Below are 15,052 nucleotides of genomic sequence, written 5' to 3'. Positions count from 1 at the left end.
AAGAGACCAAAACAGTTGGTACGCCATGCAGAGTGAGGTTGAATATTTATTTAGTGGGTTATGGAAGGGAATGGGAAGGGGGAGAAGGGGAGAATGAGGAAGAACAGAGAGAGGCGGGGGGGGGGAAGGTAAGAAGTGAGGAGAAGGGAACACAGAGCTACCTCTTCTGGGGAGAGACTGAAGAGAGGAACTGAGGCTGGAAGCAAAAAGAAAATCTGCTTGCCTCAGCAGATGGGGGGAGTGGGCAGGGCTTGTCTCTTAAAGGGACAGGTCAGACCATTACAGTGGTGAGACACAGATAAAAATGGAGATAAGTTTCAGAACAGTTGAGGATGTGGTCATCATCCTTGGAAGAGTAGGAATGGAATTTATTTTGAGTTCCCCATTCTGTGACGACAGAAGTCATTCAAAAACTGTAAGAAGAAGAAAAACTTTTAAAGTATTAAAAAGAGGGAGATTAGAAAGAAAATGTAGTTGACTAGAACATGATGCAAGCTAAGAAAGCCTCAGCTCTGGGAGATGAAGATTCCACCTGCACATGCATTCTGTATGAAGAGAAATTTTCTCTGCCACTATGCAGTGGTCCTTCTCTGCTCATCCAGCATCCATGCAGCCTTCACACGTTGAGGACTGCCCAGTGTCTACACATGGAACAAATGTCAGGGTCCACACTTCCTTTGTCTATAAACAGCATGAAATCCAAGGAGCACAGAACAGTTGTGAAACTTCACTGTGTCCTACAGGTATGTTCATATTTTTCTCACATTTACAACATGTCAGTCTCAGCTTAGGAAAAAGCTAGATCCTCGAATTACTTATGAGTATGCAGCAAAGAATATCCGAAAAGGAGTATGTGTGATACAATAAAGTGTACCCAAAGAGACCCGTCATACCACTGTGCTATTAAAAAAAATCCAATGACACAATGTAATATCTCTGTGTAGTCTATGTTTATAATTTTAAATATAAGATCCAATTAAAGATCACATTACTCTTTAGTTCTAAAATAAACATGAACTGAATCACTTATTAAGGAAAACACTATTTTTATACTTAAACTTAACTTTGTTAATTTTATTTCCACCCTCCTCCCAATAGAGCACCATGCTTTCAAGTATAGTTCAGTGACAAGTTGCATCATAGTCCAAAGTTGACTTTGGAGAAAATTTCTTGATGAGTCAGACCTGGGTGCAGAGGTTTAGTCGTTTTGAAGTTTAGAGTATGGTGCATGATGAAGATGACGTACTGCTCCTCATTTTCTCTATCTCTTTAAGAAGTTTCCTGCTCTCCATCTGAAGTCCTTCCTTGAGAAGTTGTTCCTGTTCCTAAAATGGAGATGAAGAGTGAACTCAGACAACTCTACATGTTCCCCATGTGTCTCACAAGCTCTAGTTCGGAAGTTATACTAAACCCTGAGGGAATTTTGAATTTTTCCCACCATTGTTTCCTTTCTCAACTTCTATGTTTTCTCCCACCATCTCCTCATATGGCAATAAAATTCCTGTGGTTTCTCAAGCTTTAGAAATGTTGTCTATCAGTTTCTAAAACACCTGTGGCCCACAACTATGATACCAATACTCAGATCCTTTGGCTCATCATGGAAAGCACAATTTTCTATAAAATCAACACTAGCTTCCCTCTTTCTTGCCTCATCTCTGATCTGTGTACTTTGGACTACCAAACATATGCAACAAAGTGACAAGACTGACAGAAAACCAAGTGAAGGTCACTACCAGATTCACAATTAGGGCAGGCATACAATTAAGGACTTTAGTACATCTTCAAAATGTTTAGTGTCCAATAAAGGAGACAGAAACATATTAAAGCAACTGGGAAATTCAGTGCTCAGTGCTCACACACTGTTTTATTAACAACCATGAAGGTAAAGATGTGGAGGGATGCTCAGAAAATAGGATGTTCCTGGCAATGTGAGCATTTAACCATTTTCTGGGTGGTTTGAGACTATTTCTGTTCTTTAGAATAATTCCAGAGATAGGGTCACATGAGGTGTGGCAGAAACAAAATTTCTATGGGTCGCATTCCATAGAAAAAAATAGGAGTTGAGTATTGCATCTTATAATTTTATGCAAAATTCCTTTTACATGAAGCAAGTACTACTTCTCTGTCTAGCACAAGAGAAAAAATAATTCTTAATGGGTTAATTGAAGATTTGGTCACAGAAATCCTACAAAACACATGAAAAGAATCTGCAATTCCAAACTATTGTTTAACAGAGATCCCCTGATAAAGGGTTTCATCTAGCAATAGGCAGCCTTACAAAGCCTGAGGTGGCAGAAGAAAAAGCAGCAAGGGGCTGAGACTGTAGTAGAGAATGTAAATTATTCACTCCACTTTGGAAGATCTTGTGTTATTACCATTGTATTTTGGGGTAGGGGTGTCACAGAGTCTTCATTCACAATCCGGTGAAGCCTTATCCTGAATCTAGTGTCTCAGGTTCCTGATAGACATTGTTGATTGGACTGCAGAATCTGAAAATTACAATGATGCAGCCAGGTACCTTAAGTTTAAGGAATAAAATCTTTTGTTGCTCAGCTATTAACTCTTCCCGCTCCTGCTGCATCTTCTCAGTCAGCTGCTTCACATGCTCGCGGTAACTCTTTTCCTTCTCTTCCATCATCTGCACATTCTTCTTTTGCATTTCTTTTAGTTCTCTGTTTGCAGCCTCACTCAGCAGCTTCAGCCTTTATACGTCCATCTAAGAAAAGAAAAAAACATGAGAAGTGAGATCTATTAGCTGCGTTTGTCTATAGTCACTTTAGGGGGAAAAAATCCTATCATTGACAGAAATTTTCTGTGGACTCTTTGCCCTATAAAAGCAGTTAACAAGGAGGGAGATGGCCACATCTAATATTTTAAAATCAGCCACCATGAAGCTAAGAGAGACATTTGTCATCTTTCTCTGTAATGACAACCTCATATGTGAACAGTCCAAGAATAAGAATATAGAAATGTAGGTTCCAGAAATAGGAATCTAGAAATAAAGAGCTACAAAGTTGTAAGCCTAGGAGATGAGAGCAGACTGTCACAGCTTTCTCAGCACTTAAGGATTAACTATGGACAGTGCATTACCTTGCTTTACAACTGGCAGCTCTGTCTGCAAGGCTGAAGTGGCCCTCTGCAAACTGAGGGGACCTCTGCAAACTGGAGGTCAGCTTTTACATAACCCCCTGGCCACTCATGACCAACAACTGATGAGAGCTGGGTTAACTTTTAAATGATGGGATATATGTGACTTTTGGTTTTGCATTATCCCAGCCCTTCCCTGCTATGCAAAACTGGTAGTACCAAGGAAGTGCAGAGCTTCAGTAAACACCATGACACAGTGCCAGAAAGAAACAATGGACTAAATACAAACACTAGTTTAATGGAAAATCCTGTTAATGGAAAAGCATGAGAAAAAAAAAAGAAAAGAAAATAATTTCCAACATCTGGAGCCTTCTCAGCAGCTCTCATCTTCAATTTCCTTTTCCTTTTCTGTGAGCGACTGATCCATCTTTAGAAGTGTATCAGCAACATTCTCCTTGGACTCAAAGTGCATTTTCAGCATCTTTTCAGCCTAAATTCCATAAGAAATTACAATGAGAAAGTAAGAATGTGAGCTGAAGACAAATCATGTCATCTTAATTCAATTTAAAGCTACCAGCTATAAACACATACATTTCAATTGTTCAAACTTTACTAACAGGTGACTCCATTCATCTAGTTGTATCTTTGATGTCTTATTTCTTTTGAAGTATCTAGTCTATAAGATACCATCAGCTAATAATTTGGATTTTGGCTTCAAAATGCATGCTTTTTTTTCTTTTTTCTTTTTTCTTTTTTCTTTTTCTTTTTTTGTTTGTTTTTCGAAACAGGTTTTCTCTGTGGCTTTGGAGCCTGTCCTGGAACTAGCTCTGTAGACCAGGCTGGTCTCGAACTCACAGAGAACCGCCTGCCTCTGCCTCCCAAGTGCTGGGATTAAAGGCATGCACCACCATCGCCCGGCTAATGCATGCTTTTTTTAATTGAGAAATTTTTGTTATACAATATATACTGATCACATGTGCTCTTTCCCCAAGTCCTCCCAGGCCCTGCCCATCTCATACCAACCCAACTGTGTGCCTTTTCTTTCTATCCCTCTTTATAAAACAATAACCAATCCCAAAAAAGGAAAGAAGAAAAAGAAAATCAGGAAACTGACACACACACAAGACAAAACCCACCAATGTATAAGACACCATGAAGTAAATTCACACTTGAAAGTCATAATGGTGAATGGTGACTAAACTCTAACTGGTGTGCTGGGTTTCACTCACAGAACATATTGTGGTAACGGACTGTCTTAGTCGGGGTTTCTATTGCTGTAAAGAGATGCCATGACCATGGCAACTCTTATAGAGTAAAGGCTTTATTGGGCTGCTTAGCTCAGATGTTTAGTTCACTATCATCATGGTGGGACATGGCAGTGTGCATGCAGACATGTGCTGGAGAGATAGCTGAGAGTTCTACACCTTACATTGGCAGCAGGAAGTGGTCTCTGACACTGGACATGGCTTGAGCATATATGAGACTTCAAAGAGTGTCTCCACAATGACACATTTCCTCCAATAAGGCTACACCTAATCAAAAAGCCACACCTCCTACTACTGCCAATTCCTTGGGGGTGGGAGAGCATTTTCTTTCAAACCACCACAGGGATATTTAGCACTAGAGAAAGTAAGGTCCTTTAAGAGAGTTTGTGTCTCTCAGACTGTAGAGAGGAATGTTACAGGAGGAGCAGGCTGCTTGTCGTCCCTGCCGCCCAGCAAGCTCACACCCAAAATAATCACACAAAAACTGTATTAATTAAATTACTGCCTGGCCCATTATCTCTAGCCTCTTACTGGCTAATTCTCACATCTTGATTTAACACATTTCTTTTCATCTGTGTATCACCATGAGGTCATGGCTTACCAGGAAAGATTCAGCATGTCTGACCTGGAGCCTCCATGGCAGCTCTCTCTCTGACTCTGCTATCTCTCTCCCAGAATTCAGTTCTGTCTTTCCTGCCTATCTAAGTTCTGCCCTATCAAAAGACCAAGGCAGCTTCTTTATTCAACCAATGAAAGCAACACATAGACAGAAGGACCTCCTACAGAGGAGCAATGTGATCCTCCATGAAAAATAATGTTATTGCAAATTGTGCTGTTTGCAAGGCAATAACCTCCATAGGCTCATATATTTGAATGCTTACTCATCGTTGATGGAGTGAGAAAGTTCAAAAGAATTGGAAGGATTAAGAGATGAGACCTTGTTGTATCACTTGGGGTGGGATTTGAGGTTTCAAAAGCCAATGGCAAGACTAATCTCTCTGTTGCTCTCTCTTCTGTCAGTCTCTATGTCTCTATTCTCTCTGTTTGTCTCTCTTTGTCTTTGTCTCTTTCTCTCTCTCTGCTGCCTAGGGATCAAGATGTAGCTCTCAGCTACCTCACCCCTGTTGCAATACCGTGCCTGTCATTAGTGCTGCATTGTTCCCTGCCATGATGATAATGGACTAAGCCTCAGAAACTGTAAGCAAGTCCATAGCTAAATGCCCTTTTTTTAAAAAAAATAATAATGCTAACATTGTTCATAGTTTCTGTTCACAGAAATAGAGTGCTGCCTAAATCTAGTTTTTCTCTCACTAGTAATGCTGTATAGGAATTATAATTCTTAGCATTTCCACAGGCTCACACTTAAGAATCAGGTATGTTCAGAATATATATAGAGCCAACTTAAAAAAAATCATTAAGAGTCTCACCAAGACATTGTGGGATGGTGTAAAAGAAAAACGACAAAAAAAAAACCATTGTCCATTATTATTATGAAGACTGACTGGCTACTAATCAGTTGACTTTAATGTCTACTCTTAGATCTTTTGTCAGATGAGTTGAAAAACGATATTCAAGATAAATTCACCAGGACTGTAAATGAAACACTGGGAGTGAAGAACACAAGGTGAGCTACTGACAAAACATGAGTAGAATTGGAAAGATTATGTTGTACCTTCTCTACATCTCCCAGGCCCTCAGTATCAAGCAGAACTAGGGTGTGTCCTGGTTTCTGAGGGTGAGGCACACACCACATCCAGATCCTCTTGGTGTGAGACTGCACTGTGGAACCCAGAGAGAATCCTGTAGAGTGGGGATGAAATAGGGAGATAAACAGCACATGCTTCATGAAATCTCATTGCAATTAACATATTCACCACTTATAGGAGCCCAACAAGGTACAAGTATTGCTTTTAAATACAAGCCTAGAAAAGGGGATGGGAGAACATCCAATACTGATCAGTCAGTCATTCCTACCTTAGACATCAGTGGACACTTGCTTTTCCTAGATAAACACTCTAATAAATAGTTTATAATTCATGATAAAGCAAGTTGACTTTATCTATGAACGTATTATTTCTTCTATTAAAACACTCTTGTACCTTTAAATGAGGAACTAATGGGCTTTGGGAGGAACCAGTGAGAAGACTAATTCAGAAAAGAGCAAGCCCACTGACGGACAGAAACCATCCCTCATTACCCATGTCTCTGACTGTTTCTCCTCCCCTCTGCTTGCTGGATACTGACAGTGGGAGTGGGAGGGGCCAGGAGGACTCAGCAGAGCTTTGATGATGTCACTCACCTTTCTGCTTTCCAGCCAGTTTGTTCATCAGGTAGGATTTTCCTGTGCGGTAAGAGCCAACTATTGCTACCACCACAACAGGCTGCTTGATAGCAGACAGGATGTCTAGTGCTTCCTGGTTGGCCACCAACTGCTGATCAGAGTTCTCGATGAGGCACACTGGGCCTGGCATGTTGATTTCTGAGACCATTTCCACAGTACTCTTATTTTTGTAAGAAATGATAAAATAGGAAATAGTTCTGGATTGGTTAGAAGAACTCAACTCAACAACATGGACCTAAGGGTGTAATAGTGTCATGCAAACCTTTGCTGGGAACCTACCCAAGTACCTAATGCTAATGAGGCCATAGATCATAGAGGAGACTCTACTACTGCCATTTTAGGAACTCAAAAAGGCAGCATCCTGGAGACAGTGGAATAGAAGCATAAGTATGGCAAAGAAGTCCAGTGTAGTTAAGATGCCCAGAGCTAAGAGATGTTCAGTACCAAAGTCATGGCAGGGTCAACTATGTGGCTCACAGGAAATTTGTGATGGAAATTGCTACAGTAGAATCTTGACAGTCAGACTAAGCCAAACACTGGGGATGAGCTCTACTGCAACCAGAAGCCTTGACTGAGAACCTAGTGCCTTCCATTTTGTTTTGTTATTCATTTGTGGTGTATCTTTTTAATCTCTAATTTGTTATTAAATTTAAAATTTTTATATCCACATATACGGATATTAAGGATCTATAATACACTTCTTTGGAACTTTTTGTAATTGATTACATTCTGCCCCCTCAGCGTGCATGTGTTGTAACTTGTATCTTGGGAAATGGTTTGTGTGTTTCCTTCTTTTCTCACAATGTGGTGAAGAACCTTTCTCTCTGCTCTTCATGTGTGATGAACACTTTCTCTCGGCTTTTTACATGTGAGACCAATTGCTTTTTATTTATCCTTACTCTATTTACTCTAATACATTATCCCAGTCACTGCTCTCCTCACTGCTGTAATACATTACATTTTATCCTGATTGGGAAAATCAGGGGAAAGTGTCTCTTCCTGCCAGGAACACAGGGATGTCTAAAAAACTATCACAGCTGGTTCTGCAGCTGACCTTTGCCCTCAATATAAACATAAGGAAACACAAGCTACTAGAGATTCACATAAATCTTTAAAGTGAAAAAAGAAAAGGGAAAGCCTTCAACAAGAGAAAGAACTATTAGAATGAAATCATGACTGTAAGCAATTTCCAAACCCAGGGAAGCACGAAAAAGACGTATTCCAAGCACACTGATAGAGATTAGTAATAGAGGGAACACACAGCCTACAGAATGGGAGAAACATCTTTGCCATCGGCTCTTCAGCATGTATTATCCAAAAAATAAAGAAATGTGAAAAAATAAGCACCAAAAAGAGCACTGTAATAGGGCCAATGAACAGAACCGCCATTCTCAAAAGAAGTACAAATGACCGAAAAATAATTTTGAAAGTGTTCAACATCTTTAGTCATCAGAGAACTGCAAATTCAACTGACTTTGAAATTCTCTCTCATCTAGTCAGGTCTATCATCAAAAAAGCCAAGAAAAACAGTGGTTTATGGTCACAAAAGCATTTATTACTTCTGGTTTGCTCCACATAAATCCCAGCCTGCCTCTGTCCTGCTTCCTGTGTCATACAGGGGAGAGGACATAGAGGCCAACCAAGTTTTTGATCAGGACATTTCCCACTGAACCATGCACCCAGGAAGATTACAAGCTGATAGTTTGAACATAAATTATGAAAATCCTTCCTTTTAGTTATGTTTGTGTGTTTACCACACATTTGTGGATGCCCACGAACACCAGAAGATGGTATCAAATATTCTGGAGATGTAGTTGCAATAGTTATGAACTGCCCATTTGGGTGCTGGGTACCAAACAAGGCTCCTCTCCAGGAGCAGCAAGGCCCAGTTGTGCCACCGTAAATTGGGAAGAAACCAATAATATTTTCTGCAGGAAAAGTGTCTGCAGAAAAGTTCATGATCTCCTGCATTGTCAATGGGACCAGGGTCTGTTTTCCATGCCCCAAGTTGCCCAGCTTCATTTTTTAAGAGATGTGCTAACTGGCAACAATGAGAATGAGATGTATGAGAATTTTTATGCAGCAAAGATTATTTAAGGAGCATTCAGGTGAAGGACAATGAACCCTGAACCCCTGAGGTCCTCTCTGGATTTCATTGGCTGGAGCCTATTGAGCAGAGTGGAAATGGGGGCACTGCAAGGTCACCTTCCCTCCTCCCCACAAACCCTGGATTGTAAGGGCACTGCTGACCCACATCCAGAGTGCAGCATCCTCCTGTGAAGAGGTTTCACAGGTAAACAGCAGTGTCCTGGAAGCCTTTCCACCCTGGTCCCCTGACTCATCTGGAGCAGGAATCCTCTACTTTGGGAAGAAAGCAGTTGGGGAAGTTAAGAGCACTAGGCTTCCTCAGTCCTGAATCCGGATCCACTGGTTTATCACCTCTTGCACATGGAGTTTGCACCTCCAATTTCTTGGGCGGTACAGAGCTTTAGCAAATACTCTCTGCTAAGGCAGCTGAACTAGAGGTACTTTAGCAAAAACATTTATAAAGGAGAAAAGTGAAAATAAAAACACTCATGGGTGACTGGCGGAATTCAGGGAGAGTGTTCACTGACAGATAAATGCCATCTCAGGTTTCTCAGAATTTTCCACCTGAAAGAGTGCTGAGAACCTGCTGATAGTCGGGGTGGGGGTGGTTAGATTTGAAGCAATACCTTACATCCCATATTTGGTAGCCAGCTTGAGAAGTGTAGGAATAAGAATTTTCATACAGTATTTTGGGGGGTTCATTTGCTTCTAAAGCTAAACACACAGAGGATTTAGTTACTCAAGCTAACTCATCTAAGAGTGTAAAAACTCTAAGACAGTGCCCACGTTTATAGAATTCTGAATGCTGTAAACCAAACTCCTTTCCTGGAACTTGGTAATGAAGAAAAAGGACTTGGTATTGAAGAACAAAAAAGTATTAATGAAGATAGCTGGCACATGTACATTTTTGATGTGCAAAAGATTTTTAGCATGGATAATAACATCTAATTCTCACAAATAATATTCTTGCCACAAATAAATTTAGTAATTTATTAAAATAACAGAATCATTAAGCAAAATTTGACTAGAAGATCACTTGTCCCTAATTATATACATACATACAAACATACCTACCTATGTACATACACACGATATTAAGATATTAAGATAAAAGACAGCACACTGAGTTGTCTTAAGGTGTCCACACTTAAAGTGTCAAAACCACCCCAAATCAAAGGAAAGACAAAAGTCTTCAAACTGTTTTGAAGCCAATATAGCACTTTGTCCCTTTATTTGGTTTCCTGCACCCCCAACCATGGTTTGTCTCCTTCTGTTACTATGCTACTAGTTTTTTTGTTTGTTTGTTTGTTTTTTACTATAAATTTTAAGGGCTTTGTTTTATTTCTCCATCTTCCAGTCATCTGGTGTATGTAAAAATATTTTCATTACAGAGTCATCACATTTCTGGTGTCTTGCTCTTTTCCCCTTATATAACATTTTTCTTCTTTTCATTTAAAAAAATTTAATTTCCATCTAATTTTCCCTTTAGGTTTCTCCTTCCTTAATTTCATTCATTTCTTGGTCCTACATTTATTCTAAATAACAGTACACTTAAAGAATTCTAAGGAGCATACTACAGAGCACCTTTGCACACCCATGTTTATTGATGTGCTAGGCACAGCAGTCAAGTTGTAGAAACAACCAAGATGTTCTCCAACAGCTGAGTGGTAAAGGAGGTGTGCACACACATAGCAGAGTTTTGAGGAAAGTGGATGGAAATTTAGCTTATTGTGTTACAATAAATAAGACAAATATCTCATGTTTCCTCCTGTATATGACATTTATTATAATATAAATGTATATGCTACACATGGCATAGAAGTAGGGTGGAGAAAGGAAGAAGATAGTGGGCAGAGGACAGAGGATAAAGCTGCGGGAGAGGAAACAAGGTCAGATACCAAAGGGACAAGAGATGGACAAAACCAATGCTTCTCTACTCTAGACTGTTAAAGAAAGAGGTAAAACTACATGAAGCGAGTGAGAGAAATGAGTGACATGTGTTTGGGGGGAGAGGTGACATGGCTGAATGTGAAAGTGGATCTGAAGTTCTTTGAAACGTATCTAATGCTAGGAAACCAGATGTTGTTTTCTCTAGACCAGTAAAACCTGTTAGCAATAGATAACCCAAAACTTCTTGCATCTTGAATGTTTGAGAATCGTGTGGAATTTAAGGGCAAAGAAAATTGATTTTTTCTGGTTCTTTAAAAGTTTAAATGTCCTCTTTGTAGCATGTTTCTTGAGAGATGACTGTGTCGGTGTCCTTTCTCTAAAGGACAATAAAATTTCTAAGTATCAATAAAATTTCCCAACAGCTAAGGAAAACCATAGGCATCTTTACATTCACAGTGTTTGAGTGCCCTAGAATAGTCACAGTTAGGGCACATTGTGATTACTAAGGCGTTGGCCTTGAAGATGTCCAACAATGACTGGTTACTGATAGAAAGGCCAAGGATCCAGAAGTTACTCAGTCCAAACTATCCCAATGGTCTTGACCTGAGTCAGAAATGACCTCTATAATCAACTGTACTACATTTGGCATCCTATTTTGCATCTCGGGCTTCTTATGATGAACTCTTTTTAGGAGAAAACTGTCACTCTCAGAGGCAGCAATGACCTTGCTCTGAGTCCAGCTTGAACAGAGACAAAAGCAGACTTGTTTTCAGCCTCAGCAGAGCCAACCTTCCTAGAATCTTCTCCACAAACTCCATCCTTCTGTATTAGGAACTCCGACACAGGCAGAGCTCAGTGCTGTCTGTCACTTAGGAGTCATTCACACATCTGTCACGTCTGCAATCATATGTTCTCTATCCTTCATCTTATTTTTGTATGTGCTATTTTTATTTTGAAAATCTTAAGATATGTTAGTTAAATTGGTACAAATGAGTGAGATTGGCTTGTGTGTGACCACCCTCTACCTTCCGCTCTCACCACTCCACACTTCACTCACAGTGCCTACTAATCAGTTTCCTAGTTTCAGATTAACTACATACAGTGCAATAGTCCCCAAGGTAAACACATTGTGCTCTCTCTAATGGAAGACACAGAGAAGTTGGCCGTGTAAGAGTCCACTATCATCAACTTCTTTTTTTATTTCCTATACTTTAAAACTTTATTCATTGACAATTTCACACAATTATATGATATGTTCTCATCATATTCCTCCTTCTACAACCCCTTCTTGGCTTCCTCTCACCCCAAGCCCTACTTCTACCACCAAGCATTCACCCCACTTTTGAAATAAAAATGTCGTTTTTCATTTTGGTTCTGCTTTGTGACCCAAGGGGTTTAAACGGGATCACATGTGTGGGCAAGAAGTGGAAGGCAGCCAGTGGAGCATGAATAGTTCAGCAGAGGCTGCAGGACCAAAGACTTTCTCTCCAGCAGCGCTCAAGAACCAATAGGTTTCCTGGGCAGGGCTGGCCCTATGTTCCCCTCCTCCACCTGTGACTATAGTGGAATTCCAATTGTGTTTAAATAAATAAAGCTTGCCTGAAGATCTGAGAGTAAAACAGTGCCATTGTTCAGCCTTAAAAAACCAGGTAATGCGCCGGGCTGCACACCTTTAATCCCAGCACTCGGAAGGCAGAGGCAGGCGGATCTCTGTTAGTTCGAGGCCAGCCTGGACTACAAGAGCTAGTTCCAGGACAGGAACCAAAAAGCTACGGAGAAACCCTGTCTCGAAAAATCAAAAAAACAAAACAAAACAAACAAACAAACAAAAAAAAAACAGGTAATGCTAACATACACCTTTAATTCCAGTATTCACACTAGTTGCCATAGACCAAGTGGTGCATGCCTTTAATTGCGGAACTAGAAAGGGTTATGAAATGGGCAAAACAGCTCTCAGACATCATTCTGAGGTTCTTAGAGGCAGGCTCACTATTTCAAACTAGGGTCAAGGTAAGAGCCAATGACTGGCTGCTTTGCTTTTCAGATATTCAGGTTGAACCCCAATATCCGTCTGTGAGTTTTATTAATTGTGCTTCATGGGACCGAACATCAATGGCCTCAGTCATGTGTGAACCCTATGTTGGCAACCACGGGTGGTTTGAACTTACGAATGTCGTGGCGATATCATAAGCACTGGATAGTTTCTCATGACTCCCATCCTCAGTGTCTGGCAATGACATTCCTTGAACACCCTTTGGGGGAAAATAGGGTAGCCTCTTGCCTGGGGAAGTATGCCCCATGCCAACTAGAAATGTTGCTGATGAAAATGCTCCTTCTGTTTGGATAAATCAGCAGTAGGAAATGTCATCCCAGCTCTCTGGCCACTGGCTGCCTGCACATACTCAACTCTGCTTCCTTAAAAATAAAATAATATTCTTTTACATATTTTTATGAAGTGGACATTTTTGTTGGTAAAACACAAAATTTTCCTGAAATACAAGTTAAATTTATATCATCTTTCCAACCCTGTCCTGATGAAAGAAATTTGTTGGCTCCTGTACAAGATTTGGATGTGTTGATTGAGAATGACTCATTTCAGAGTCTACATAAATCCTCCCACTCATAGATATCTTCCAATTCAGTAACAAAACATAAAGATTTAAAAGTACGCATGCTGCAAGTTTTATGGTATTTGTAGCTTATTCTTGAGCCTGGAGATTGCTTTTAACAGTATACTTTGCTTAGCATAGTGATTATTTTCCATCATTTCTTTGTTATATAAAAACACCTTCATTGTAGGAAGTAATTTCCCCTTTGAAAGTGTGAACCGCATATTTTTAAATGTATTTCTTTAGTTTTTATTTATTTGTGTATATGAAAATGTGTATGCATGTGGACATATATGGACAACAGAGCCTGCATGGAGGTCAGAGGAACAGTTATGGGAGTCAGTCTTTCCTTCCATCATGTGGGTCCTAGTGATCAGGAATCAGGCTTGGTATCAAGCACCCCTACTCACTGAGCCATTTCTCTGGTCCTCAAGAAATATTCCTACCAGGTATTGTTACAATCCCTAGATTAGTTGTTAGATACACATTTAATGATTTATGATTGTATACCAACTGTCATGATATCAATGTTCAGGTGTTTATGGTTCTTACAGCAAAGGACAGAGAGCAGAGTGTGTTTAATAGTTCATAACACTTATGACACATGCTGTGATCTGTAGCTGTTGCTCCATGACCACCACTCTACAGAGAATGGTACCTCTGGTCTGACGTTTGCACTAAAGAAGTGAGCACAAAACCTACATATACCTCCCTCTACTGGTATTTGCTTAACGGTGGTCTCTTACCATCTGTGGGTAGGTGATCAAAAGTCCTTCCTACCTCTCCTAAGCAATGCCTGCCTATATGGAAAAATTTAGTCTGGAGACACAGAGACTGATGAGACTAAGCTGTGCTGCCTTTTTAGCATTCCTGCTTCCTCCTTTCTAGTGTTCACTAACAATCTTGCAACCTATTTTGGTTTGCAATAATCCACATGCCTCCTCTTTCCATACATGGGCTATACCACTGAGATTTAACTATTTCTTTGCATTTCTAATGATTCCCCCCCCCAAATTTCAGTACACAGAAAAGGTTTTTAATGAATCAGTTCTGCTGGGGTACTGAAATTTTCCCTAATAGGTGAGAGGGTAGCATATGGAAGACACACTACAGACAAAGTCTGAGAAAATAACCCAGGTAATGCAAGAATACTAAGTTTGACTTCCTACAAAGTTACTGAGAAAGTGATTAAAATTGATCTGTCATATACCCAAACTATAATTCTTCATGAATTTTCAAATGTGTGAGAAGCCTTTTGCCTGGAAACTTTACTTAACAGATGACAAGGGTCGACTGAACTTCCAACAGGATGGAGACTGATTTGACCGTGCTTTTGTTGTTTTGTTTTATTTTTCTCTCACTGTCATCTCTTCCTGGTACAGAAACAACTTTAATTTCAAGCCAATAATCCCTTATGTTTGGCTTCATATTCCTATTGTTAGACATATATGTTTGGGAGACTTGAAGCAGCAACAGGGTGTTTCCCACATCCTTGTGGTCCTCATTTTTCCTGTTGTGAAAAAAACATCGAATCAAAGTAATCCAAGAAAGATTTCCTTTTAGGTCATAATCTGAGATGTTTATCATGACAGGGAAGCATGAGATTCAGGTTATACTGAGTGCCAATCTGACAGCAGAGAGAAATTATTACTACTTCTCAGTTTGCTTTTCCTTCTTCATTCAGTCCAAGACACCAGAACATGGGATGGTGCTTTCCACAGTTAAGGTGAGCCTTTCACTGCTACTAATATAATTGAGACAGTCTCTCCCAG

Source organism: Chionomys nivalis, chromosome 18 (assembly GCF_950005125.1).
Source record: "Chionomys nivalis chromosome 18, mChiNiv1.1, whole genome shotgun sequence".
Taxonomy (NCBI): Eukaryota; Metazoa; Chordata; class Mammalia; order Rodentia; family Cricetidae; genus Chionomys; species Chionomys nivalis.
The sequence above is the reverse complement of the archived record's forward strand: the minus strand, read 5'-3'. Positions refer to the sequence as shown.